At 39.2% G+C, this 13,246-nt stretch overlaps 1 protein-coding gene and 1 long non-coding RNA gene across 4 annotated transcripts in view; both read right to left on the bottom strand.

Moving 5' to 3' along the window:
- Positions 1–13,246, bottom strand: part of LOC105465545 (ring finger protein 217) — a 135,449-nt gene that overhangs the window by 121,178 nt on the left and 1,025 nt on the right. The window lies entirely within an intron of this gene.
- Positions 1–13,246, bottom strand: part of LOC139363293 (uncharacterized) — a 70,426-nt gene extending 57,180 nt beyond the window's left edge. Inside the window, exon 1 of the long non-coding RNA XR_011623333.1 lies at positions 1–13,246. This exon is cut by the window's left edge and continues 33,807 nt beyond it. This is a non-coding gene — a long non-coding RNA (uncharacterized lncRNA).

The raw sequence follows: 13,246 nt of genomic DNA, 5'->3' as shown, positions 1-13,246 counted from the left end.
ACCCCGTCTCTACTAAAAATACAAAACTTAGCGGGCACCTGTAATCCCCTTTACTCAGGAGGCTGAGGCAGGAGAATTGTTTGAACCCAGGAGATGGAGGTTGCCGTGAGCCGAAATTGCGCCACTGCACTCCAGCCCAGGCGACAGTGTGAGGAAGGCAGGAAGGGAGAGAGAGAGGGAGGGAGGGAGGAGAAACTACACCTGAAATACATGAACTTAACTAGAAATGACTAGGCTTAGATTTTTTTTAATTAAGATCAGCAAATATTCCCCTTGTGACACAAAAATAACTGTGAGAACTTGACAAACAGTATGTATACATATGTCTATGTATACATATATACATACATACACATATACTATATAGGTTTAACATAAAGCACCAACACTTGAAGACACAGGGAATACTTCTTTCTTTAATTTTAGGAGCCTATTGTTTTCAAAGTGTTTGTTTTAAAAAATATCTTGAGGAGGAAAAATTGTAACATAGGAAAAATATTTTTTAAAAATCTTGAGGCAGAAAAATGATAACATAGGAAAAATAAAACACTGAAGTTAAAACTAGTTAAAAGTAGGATTAAATGAGAATTTGGGGATTGCACCTATTGTTTTCCACCAAGAGCATCTCTGGCAAGAGAATGAAAGTCACTTTTCCCACTTTGCTTATATATTCATATGAAAAAAATGGACTGATTGCGGTGGCTCACATGTGTAATCCCAGCACTTTGGGAGGCCCAGGTGGTTAGATCTCTTGAGCCCAGGAGTTCAAGACCGGCCTGGACAACATGGAAAACTCTATAGCTACTAAAAACAAATAAACAAAAAATTAGCCAGGTATGGTGGTGCACGCCTGTAGTCCCAGCTATTTGGGAGGCTGAGGTGGGAGGATTGCTTAAGCCTAGAAGGTGGAGGCTGCAGTGAACCATGATTGAGGCACTGCACTCCTGCCCAGGCAACAGAGCAAGACACTGTCTCAATGAATGAATGAATTATTCATTAATTAATTACTTTCAAAAAGATGGGCTACAATCTGGCCATATGAGAGTCACTTGTGATTTCACCCAATAGCTCTACTTAGACGAACACACATTAATAATACACTAAACTCTAAACATTAGGAAAAATGGCTTACAAGCAATTGTTTCATTTTGCCTGCTGCTTTAAATTGTTAAGCAACCAGGGGAAAAGCTGTGGTGATTAAACTTGCCACATACAACTCAGAGCTCATGAGTTTCATGAACACTGAGTATGGCCAATAATCATGTAAGGAAAGAAAGCAAGAATCAACACCACAAAAGGGAAGCAATTTGCCAGGTACCCTATAATTAAGTTTTGAATCTTACAGTAGAGAATATTATTGAGGCAAATAGCTTAGAAAGATTTACAAAGGGATTAGTCATTCACATGAATGAAAAAGCCCAGAATTTAGTTACCTGAGCCAGGGGCAAAGGTGGAGTGGGGCAAACATCATAAAAGCAACATGCCTCCTCTGTTCCAGAGAATACAGATCTCTAACAGGAAGAAACTCGAAGACAACATACATGCTTCTGGAAATTTAAACAGCTATCTATTCAAGAAGATACAGGTCACACGATAACATCACCCACACAAACTAGAATACCACAAACAAACAGTAGGCCAATTTCACAAAGATTGACTAGGGTGGTTAATTCTGCAGTGTCATTAGATACAATACTATTTCTATACAAAATGTATCTAGACTACAAAAAAAAATCTGTTACATGAACTCCTTTTATTCAGAAAGATAGTGCTAAGCTTTTCAAATATTTTAACTGTAGCTGAAGTTGTAATTTTGATATACTCTAATGGAAAGGAAATTATGCTATACAGAATAAGATTAAGTGTTGTTAATCAGAATTATTGGAAGCTGACCCTGACACCTTGACATATTTCAATTACAGTGGAAATACTTAAAATATTTAATTTTAAAAGAGAATAGCTTTCACATAAGTTTTCTTTAAAACTACGTGAATCTGTATTATTAAATTATTTAAAGATAAAGCACAAAAACACACCAACAAAGTATTTACTAATAGAATGATATGAATTGGAAATATTTAAGGAAATGATAGAAAATATATAATTTTTTTTAATTAAAATTCAGGCTCGAAAGCCAATTCAACACATTCTTGATTTTTCTCTTAAGTAGTGGAGGTTTTAAAATATGGCCCCAAATTCTCTGACACTTGCCCACAATAAATTGGGGTCAATGTCCCTTCCCCTTGAATCTGGGCAGGCTCATCACTGCCTCACCAAAGTGATGCTGAGGCCCTTCCAAACTTCGGGCAGAAAATGTCATGCAGTTTCCACATCCCTTGGGATGCTGGCTCCGGGTGAGGCCAATCTGCAAGTAAGAAGCTCTGCGACTGCCATGCCGGCAAGGCCATGTGTGGGCACTCTGTAGACAGCCACAGCTGAGCTCACTGACAGCAGCCGGCATCAGCTGCCAGCCAAGCAAGTGACCTGACATCTGACTACAACTGCATGAGAAATCCCGAAGGTGAACTGACTGGCTGAGGCCTTCCCAAATCCTGACCCACAATGTCATCATCAAAATAAAATGGTGTTTTTGTTTGTTTTTTTAATGTTCGTAGGTTCTGGAAGAATCTGTTAAACAGGAGACAGTAACCAGAACAGGTATTGGAATTAAAGAAGACACACCTCAGTGATAGACGGGATGCTAGCATAAAGACTCAGGCCACAGTAGTTCACTGGATTGATGCAAAAGTCATTGCAGTTTCTGCCATTACTTTTGCACCAATCTAAATGAATGCATTGTAGAATAATATGTCAAAAGTTCAGATTAAAAGAGTTACCTTACTTTTGATAGCAAACATAATTTATTTTCAATCATTCACTCTCTTCTGGGCTCTGTGCTAGGTGCTAATTATGAAAGTAGCTCGGCCGGGCGCGGTGGCTCAAGCCTGTAATCCCAGCACTTTGGGAGGCCGAGACGGGCGGATCACGAGGTCAGAAGATCGAGACCATCCTGGCTAACACGGTGAAACCCCGTCTCTACTAAAAAATACAAAAAACTAGCCGGGCGAGGTGGTGGGCGCCTGTAGTCCCAGCTACTCGGGAGGCTGAGGCAGAAGAATGGCGTAAACCCGGGAGGCGGAGCTTGCAGTGAGCTGAGATCCGGCCACCGCACTCCAGCCTGGAGGACAGAGCGAGACTCCGTCTCAAAAAAAAAAAAAAAGAAAAAAGAAAAAAGAAAGTAGCTCAAAGAATAATGGGGGAGCATTGACGTAATAAACATCAAATTATCACATACCATTTAATTATAAAAAGAGGTAAATAAAGTGGTGGCAGAGGAAAAAGGACTCTAAGAACCTTAACAGGACTAACTCAGTCTGGTGATATAAGGAAGACGGAGTCAGTGAACTGAAATTAACCATGAGAAGAATACTCTGGAGGGAGGAGAGCTGGAGTGACAGAAGAAGGGACTGAAGAAGATGCAGAGGCCAAATCTTACCCACAGTGTTATGAGTTGGAATCTCTATGTGAAGCAATGAGGAGGTCTTACAGGTTTTTAAACAAGAAAATGAAATATTCAAATTTTCATTTAAAGATATCACTTTGCCTATCCAAATAGTTTACATATTGACAATATTAGCTTCTACTGTATTATTTATTTGTGGAATAAATTTAAACATCCACTCTACTTATAGAGTCTATATAACACACAAAGTGTTAGGAAATTAGGGAAAAAAATTACATGCATCAAGCTTTGTAGTCTAATGGAACCACAGAGCAGGAAACAGGCGATTTAAATACAGGGAAACAAGAATAATTGTATAGAAGATTCCTATATAGTTTGATAACCTTAGGTAAAGAGGGTTATCAAAGAATATAGGAAGGATGCTTAATCAGAGGGTCAAGAAGATTCTCCCAGAAGAATGTCTAAGCTGAACTAGCAGAATGAGTGTGAACGGGGCAAAGAGAGTTAGGGCAGCAAGGAAAGAAAGAGGATTCCCCTAAGACAAAACTTCATGTCACTAAAGGCAAAGGCTCATAATTCAGAGTCATGGAGCATTCAAAGAAGAAGAAATTTAATATCTCTATAGGTGTCGTGGGACAGTTGAGAAAGAAATCTCGGAGGGACACACAGGAGTCAGAATGCACAGGGACATAAAGATATTGTTATAAAGTTTAAATTCTAATTTATTAGCAAGAAGCAGGTGTTGAAAGGCTAGGAAGGAGAGTGCCAAGACTGGTCCAGCATTTTATAAAGAACCCTCCGGCATATGTGTGGACAGTAAGTCGGAGAGAGTCAAGAGAGCATCACTGGGACCAAGTAGGAAACTCTCATAAGAATCCAGGAGAGAAATGGTAGAGGCTGAGCAAGTGAAATGACAGCAGAAACAGAAAATGGTAGAGAGTACAGATATATTTTAAAGATGTAGAATTGAAAGGACCTGGTGATTAATTAGATGTGGGAGATAAGGGAAAAGAATAGCTCAGTGATGACCCCCAAGTTTCTGACCTGGGTACAATTACTGGAAACGGAATCTCAAAAAAGAAGCAAGGCTTTGAGCATGTGGCAAAGAAGGGGAGGAAAGGGGGGTTTAGTTTTGAGAAGTTTAAGGTGCCTATGTATGGGACATCCACTACAGTTGTTCAGGAGAGAGATGGCTATATAATACTGTTGACTGGGGATAGAGATAAAGATTTGGGAACCAACAACAGGTAGGTGTTAGTTGAAACCATGAGAGTGGGTAAGATGGCCCCACTAACAGTATACAAAGTGAGAAGAGAAGAGGTTTAGCACAGGACCACGCAGGCAGCAACATTAAGAGATGGTAATTAATACAAGAAAGTTCTAACAAAAGGAATGACCAGAAACTTAGGAAGAAAACAGGAGAGTATGCTGCCATTAAAACTCAACAGTAAATCGGCCAGGCCCCGTGGCTCATGCCTGTAATCTCAGCACTTCAGGAGGCCGAGGCGGGAGGATCACCAGGTCAAGAGATCAAGACCATACTGGCCAACCTGGTGAAACCCCATCTCTACTAAAAATACAAAAATTAGCTGAGCGTGGTGGCGCGCACCTGTAGTCCCAATTACTCGGAAGGCTGAGGTAGGAGAATCGCTTGAGCCTGGGAGGTGGAGGTTTCAGTGAGCCGAGATCACGCCACTGCGCTCCACCCTGGTGACAGAGTGAGACTCCATCTCAAACAAAACAAAACAAAACAAAAAAACTTAACAGTAAATCATATCAAATCATAGCTTTCCTAAGCCAAATTCCTCTTCACTTCCTTACATGAAGATGAGACTGAGTTTGGCTGTAATCTCTAGATCTAAGCGTGAATGGGAGCCTTTCACTTCCTCAAAACATGTAATTAAGTGTCTTCTCCTTCTTGGATTGGAAGACTTGTGCTTTTTGTACAATATGTGTATCAACTTAAAAGAAAAAGAAAAATACAGGTTTACCTTATAAATGAGATAATCAATTTAAAGAATGCAAAAAAGCCATAGGTTTTGAGCCAAACATCTGAATTTCACTTCCACCTTTGCCATTCCCTTGCTTTGAGACTTTGGGCAAGTTATTTAATCTCTCTAACCTTGAGTTCCCTCATATAACATTCTACTACCTGCAGTACAAAAACAGAGTTGTTCCTGTTCTCTTGAACCCACTCTAACCTGAAAACCATTCCACGGCTGCCAATGAAAACAGCACTAGGCTCACAGTTACCAATAAACTCCTTGTTGGGAAATCTGATGGTCAATTTCAAACCTCATCCTGCTGGAACTATCAGAAGCATTAGACACAGATCATTATCCCTTTTAAAACACTGTCTTTGACTTCTGGGTAAGTACTCTCAGTACTCTTCTTGCCTAATTAGCTCACTCCCTTTTAGACTCTTTGCTTGTTCTTTCTGATGTCCCAGACTCCATATTCGTGAACACTGGAATGCTCGGACTCAATCTCCTATCCTTCTTCTCTAGCTAGTGACACTCCACAGGTGACCTCATCCAGTCTAATAGCTTTAAATACCATCTATATGCCATCTACGTTCAACTGTATATCTTCTGCTTAGATCTCTCTTCTGAATGCCAGACACCAACTGCCTACTCAACATCCCTTCATGAATGTCTAAACGGCATGTCAAATTTCTCATTCTCCCTAAACCTAGTCCTCCTACACTATTCCTCATCTTATTAAACGGCAACCCCAGTTTTCTAATTGCTTGGGCTCAGAACCTGACTCATGCTTGACTCTTTTTCTCTCATCCCACGTGCAATCACTGGCATTCTGTCAGTTCTAACCTCACAATATATTCCAAATTCCACCAGTTCAAACCACGTTCGCCTGTATCACTCTAGTCTGAATTGTATTGTCTCTCCTTTGATTTATTCCATAGTCTTCTAACTGATCTTTTTACTTCCAGTCTTGACTCCTACAGTATATTTTCCACAAAGAGATGGAGTAATCTCTTTTAAAGGGAAAGGCATATCTGGTTAGTCTTTTGCTCAGTATCTTCTTACAAGATCTTATTTTAGGGAAATGAAGATACTTGATGGGCTTAATCCCTGCCCGACCAGCTTTCCCCACTCCTTCTGCTGTATTCTTTTTAGCACTGCCCACTTCATTCTCTATGCTTCAGCCATGCAGATCTCCTTATAATTCCTGGAAACTCGCAAGTATGCCCCTACCTTTGGAACTTTACACCTTATAATTCTATTAGATATATTCATGGTTTGTTCCTTCATTTGCATCACGAAGATCTCTTCTCAAAAGTCCCTTCCTAAAACATATCCTCCCTGACGACTCCCCCCAAAACTATAAAGTTGTCAAGGAAAATCCCTCCCCAATATCACCTTTCCCTTATTTCTCCTTCTCCATAGCCCTTATTATCTCCTAATATGCTAAATAATTTACTTATCTCATTGTCCATCTCTACAGCCTAGCATATAATTCCATAAGGTCAGGAGCTTTAAATGTTTTAGTTTCTTGTATCCCCGGAGCCTAAAACAGTGCCTTATATGTAATAAGTATTTAATATGTAAATGAATTAAAATTAAATAAAAATACATGTAAGAATGTTTACAAGATAGATGTCCAATAAATGGTTTTTCTTACTGTTTGTAAAAACTTACAAATTCAAGTGCAATTATCCAAAAATTGGTGGGGCAAATAGTAGTGATAAAGTTGATAGAGAACGATATAAACCAGGAGCCATTCTCCCATACACATTGAAGTTTTAAAGCAAAACTTCAATTTGGGAAGGTTCATTTTGTTTATAATGTAAAACCCTTCTGACAAACTGAATTTGAAAAAAATAAATATTTTTAAGTATGTCATGAATGATCCAAAACAAACTGAGCAAAACTGTGTTTTCTTTTAAATAAAGGCAGAAAATATTTTGAAATGAACAAAATACATACATCTTTATATTTACTAATATATTTTCAGCAATCAAAAATAGTTGAGAAATATTTATATTAAGAAATGAGTAATAGATTTATAACTTTGGATTAAACATAACAGAAGGAGTAGTAAGTAAGATTAATAAAAAGATAGCTGGTGTCCCAGAACTGGCTTAATAAAAATCTCCCAGAGAGAAAGAAGATCCATAGCTGTCTGGTAACTTTTTTTTAAAAAAGTTTATTTATGCCATCACATAAAGCTGGGAAAAATACTGCCAACAAGGCTATAAGATGGTTCCTTTAGAACATTTAACACATTTATAGAGTATCTCATGGTGCTTGTCATACAGGTAGCCCAATAAATGCTTGTTAAATGCACAAAAAGTACACTGATAAGTGAAAAATTATAAGAAATTACCGCTCAGGTATGCCTACCTTGTCCATCACAAACCCGTAATAAAAAACTGAGAGTTTAAATTCTAATGATCTCTTTTTTATGTCTTTTGTATCAGGAGTTAAGGAAGAGCCTTCAGGTATAAAAGCTGAGCTCTACTCTAGGAGGGAAAAATCACACGCTAAAGGTATCAGCTGATGCCTTAGGTCAGTAGTACTTGTAATGTTATTTGAGATATTTTAGGCAGTGGAACGCAATGCAAGGTTCCTCTATGTAGTCTCATCTCCAGACAACTGAAAGAGAAAGGAAATACCCATGCAACATGCCTCGGAAAAAGTTCTGCTGGCCCCAGGGCTTAGCATTTGACAGAGGATTCCTCTAGAGAAATCAAATGGCAATTAAAATCAGATTTCAAAAAGTAAAAGAACAAGGGAAAGAAAAAAGAAAAATTATTGAAGAGCAATGATGTAGAGAGTGGAGGAAAATAATGGAATGAGTAAGGCATGAAAGCAAATGTTACTACACCCCCAAAAACACACACACACACACACACACACATTTTGCACACAGAAGGATAAGTTTAAATATGCCTTAATTCCCACTTTTCAAATTTTTAGAGTGACTTCAACGAATTTCAGTCTCGTATTATTCTTTACATTTTCAGGACTACCAACACCATGACGGGCATGACAGGTTCTATAAATTCACCTGTGTGAAGACAACTGCATTCAAACTCAACACTGAACATGATGGTTTCTAAAAATATGCAGGGTGCTTTAAGGTTTAAAGGAAATGAATTTATGGGGCCAGGATCAGTGGCTCATGCCTGTAATCCCCGAGCACTTTGGGAGTCCAAGGCAGGTGGATCACCTGAGGTCAGGAGTTTGAGACCAGCCTGGCCAACATGGTGAAACCCTGTCTCTACTAAAAATACAAAAAATTAGCTGGGCTTCGTGGCATGCACCTGTAATCCCAGCTACTCGGGAGGTTGAAGCAGGAGAATCGCTTGAACCCGGGAGGCAAAGGTTGCAGTGAGCCGAGATCAAGACATTGCACTCCAGCCTGGGGGACAAGAGCAAGACACTGTCTCAAAGAAAAAAAAAAAAAAAAGAATCTATGTTACACTTTTACCCATGAAGATTTGGATGACTCATAATTTAATAATAGGATATATAAGCTTTCACCTCTGGGTCACTGATTCTAGGGTGACTACAGTAGACAGTCATTTTAGGACTTTATCATCTAGCAGCTGTTTTGTTCACAATCTGTAGAAGAAATGTGTTGCTTGTATCTATTAATACTCATTGGACAGGTGTATACATTCCAAGTTATATGCGTCTGCCAATCTCTAGCACTTTTAGGCAGAGTGGTGGAATCCACAACAGCTGTCACCTTTAGCAAGTCCTTTGGCATCCTCATTTCTCGTCCTTTCTTCATCTAAAATACTAAATATTAATATTTCATATTTATGACAGATTTTTCTCTCTAAACCAAATCATAAAAGAAAGATTATCTGTGGAGGATTTCTGAAATGAACATAGCATCATTCTATGAAACAAAGAAGGCAACAGAAAATATTTCCTCCTAGGAAAATGTGGTAAAGACCAAGCCAGCTGAGAAGACCAATACTGAGAAGGGTTAAGAGACCTGCAGGATATTGCAGGCATCCCTGGGACTACATGCTTTAGCCATATTCACACATGCATACACAGGTCACTGGGAAATGTACTTCTGAAATGAATGTGCCAGAGATTTATGTACATGAGCAATATAATATCAATAATAGAACTATCTCTGTCCTGGAGCTCTACAGCTTCTAAATCAACATCTACTGCGGTGCTAAAGATTTATAATCTATTAGTCCACCCCTTCACCATGACAATCAGAAATCGGATGACACCCACTGCACTGTAAAGTTATTCCACTAAGAAGGGCTCCCTAGCCACAGTCATGGCAATAACTGGAGAAGAACTATGTTTTGAAAAATAAAACTACAATTTTATACACAGCATAGAGGTACTTAAGTCACCATCTAATTTGCTATGTCTATATTGAAATATTGATGACACCTACCAATTGGCCTTTGTCACAGATTAGTCCATGGCACTGGTGAAAACATACTGTCTAAAAATCCACATTCCTGTCTTCCAAGTTCATATCTTCTTTCAAAGAACTCTGCATCTCCTTTTAGAAAAATATTCATTTAACCAGGCAATAGTCCAACTCACATTTAATATGCATTTTAATGTTGGCATGAAATGTTTAATAGGGACTCTTTTATTTTCTTAAATGATGTTAAATAATGCACTATGTGGCACAAACTAAAAGAAATGGTGGGAAAAAAGTCACTAATAGCTCTTTATCTCAAATACATCATTTTTTGTAAAGGTTTTAAGAACCTTGAAAGTTTAGGCTTGACACATTTGCTTCTGTCAAACCTAAGAGAACTTTTAAGGTGAGAAAGAAAGCACTCACTATGCCCTTTTGATGTGGTTCAGTAGGACAGAAAAATAACCATGCAGTTTGATTTTGTTTTGCTTTGGAACTGGTGGGTTATTACAGATTGTCTGCAATTATATTTCATTGAGGAGGAAATTAAGGCATAGAGAGGTTAAGTGACAGAGAAACACAACCTTTGAGTAGAAGGGACCATAGAATTGCCATAGATCAAAAATGTTACAACCACAATCCTGTATTTTCACTCACTGAAAAAGGCTATTTTACGTATAAGCTACAAGTTTATCTAAGCTCTTTAATTCTAAGTTTAATTACAAACTTAGCAAACCTGTTACTTTTGTCCACTTTAAGCCTTTGTCTTTTGTCTTAAATATCAAGAAGCTCAGAACAGAATTTAGTGCCAATGCGGAACACCACTTCCTAGCCTTGGTTTCTGGGGCAATCTCAGGCCTTTCATAAATTCAGTAAGTTCTGGCTGCCCATCTGTTATAGACCAGACAACGCTATAAATGCTAAAGATACAGAAGTGTACAAATCATGTGAAAACTTCTGTCGTGACTTAATGAAGTGTAAGACAGAGTATGTTAGTGCTATGGAGAAAATGAAAAGCAGGAAAAAAGAGAGCGTGTGGGCTGGTCAGTGAAAGTCACAGGGGATGACGTTTGAATATAGCCCTGAAAAGGAGTACAGTGAGCAGATAAGACGGCCATGGAGGGAACCTTCCTGGAACAGGTAAAACCAAGTACAAAAGCCCTGAGGTGAAAGCATGCCCGGTATCTATGACTCATCTTTTTGTTGCTGTTTATTATTTTAAATAATGTATATTATTATTATTATTTTATTTATTTATTTATTTATTTATTTATTTTTTGAGATGGAGTTTCGCTCTGTCACCAGGCTGGAGTGCAATGGTGTGATCCTGGCTCACTGCAACCTCTGCCTCCCGGGTTCAAGCAATTCTCCTGCCTCAGCCTTCCAAGTAGCTGGGATTACACGTATGCGTCACCACGTCACCATGCCCAGTTAATTTTGTATTTTTAGTAGAGACAGGGTTTCACCATATTGGTCAGGCTGGTCTTGAACTCCTCAGGTAATCCACCTACCTCAGCCTCCCAAAGTGCTGGGATTACAGGCGTGAGCCACCACACCCGGCCAATAATGTATATTATTCTTTATTGAAAGTCCCAGCAAATACTTTGGAAGAAGGTTAGGAACATACATACAATCAGAAATGCTGCAGACAAGCTTCAGATACCGTGTCACTGTAGAGTAGTTTTTAGTGGTTGTACTGTACACTGCAATGACCACTTGACTATCTCCCTCTGTCTCCCTACCACCATTACTAAAACTTCCTGAAACTAACTTATGAGATTTAATAAAGAAAAAGAAAACTGCTTTGGGGAAAGGGCCCACCATAAGGAAATCAAACTGCTAGTTAAAGTGCCCCAAGCCACAATGACTACCTCCCTTGAATTTCTGGTACGTGTATCCAGCATTTAACAGGAAGTGCTATCTGGAATTGTTACTCTATTGACATCTCATCCCATGCTACCTTGTATTGTTCTTTTGTACACATCTGCTCTCACAGTGACTTCCCTGGAGCCAGGCTTATGTTTTGGAAATGTCTGAATCCCATCACAGGGCAGTGAAATCTGTTTGAGGATGATGGTACAGAAACTACCACAACCAGCAGCAGACATTCCTCCTGTTTTTAAGAATCTCTGTAGATAACGCATGAAAGAAACAACAGTCTCTCAGAGGCTTTTCAATAATCTCCACTATTTCAGCCAACTTACTGTTTATGTAACATACCGTTATAAGTGTCTGTTTGCATTTTCAGTTAGGGACTGTATACACTTTCAGTCTAGACCCAAGCATGAGTTAGACACAAAAAACAGAGGAATCACATGGTATGGAGCCCTGTTCAGTTTGCGCCGGCCAATGTTATTAAAAACACTATGATGTGCAAGGGACTCAACATGAAGCTACCACATATGGGACTCTCAGACATTGTCCAGACAGTCTAACAAGACAAGCAGACACGAAAGAAACAACTTCAGTGCATGTAAGATACTGTGAAAGTATATAAGCAGTGACTTGGAGGGTGAAGCAACGCTTCACAGAAGAGTTGGCACCTGAACACACAGGGTTTTGAAAGATGAATAGGCCTAGGACAATTGGACACAGGATCAAAGGGCATTCAGGATTGTGCAAAACACTGGCAGACACATCACAGATTGAGAACTGCTGGAAGAACGCATTCACCCTCAGTGAAGGAAAGCTGGTCTGGTGCACTCTCCAGCTTTCCAAGAAAAAAACCAAGTTTTCAAATAAAAGCAGAGGACGAAAGTTTCACCAGTACTTGTTTTGAGAAACCTCTTAGCCTCTCTTTGCTTTGTTTTGCTCTTTCTGTTTTGCTTCCCTCTTAAAGAGCGCTGGCTTAAAACCTCAGTGAAAAAAAAAGTACTTCAACTTTACTGTGGAAAAAGGAAACTGAAAAGTAGGCAAAGGCCAAGGGATAAATTTTGTTAAACATTCACGCTTTTCTGGAATATATAAATGAAGCAAAATTACAAATTCATGTATCATGGGTCTAAAATATTTGTTCCAATTCTTTTCTCCACCAGCTCCATAAATATTTATTCTATGCCCACTGCTTGTTAGTTTCTGGGATACCAGGCCGATGAGGCAGTCTCTTGCTCTCCTCCTTTGAGCAAGCTCGTGCTTGCAATCCTGTATAAGAAATAAGAGGAGGGCAAAGACTTGTATCTTGTGCCTTCTACACCTGCCAACCATAGCCTGAAGTTCACAGCAAAGTTAAATTCCAGTTAAGTCAACCAGTGAGGTCAAAAGGCACTTAAATAACAATCGAGACGTGAGAAACTAACATAGATCCTCAGTAAGTGTGTCCGTCACCTCTTCGTGCGAGCAGGGAGATCAGATTGAGAGCAGGACCTCCTCGCCAGTGATTTGGAACGATAAATGGGGAAGAGAAGGGGGTGA

The sequence above is a fragment of the Macaca nemestrina genome, chromosome 5 (assembly GCF_043159975.1).
Source record: "Macaca nemestrina isolate mMacNem1 chromosome 5, mMacNem.hap1, whole genome shotgun sequence".
In the NCBI taxonomy this organism is placed as follows: Eukaryota; Metazoa; Chordata; class Mammalia; order Primates; family Cercopithecidae; genus Macaca; species Macaca nemestrina.
The sequence above is the reverse complement of the archived record's forward strand: the minus strand, read 5'-3'. Positions and strand labels throughout refer to the sequence as shown.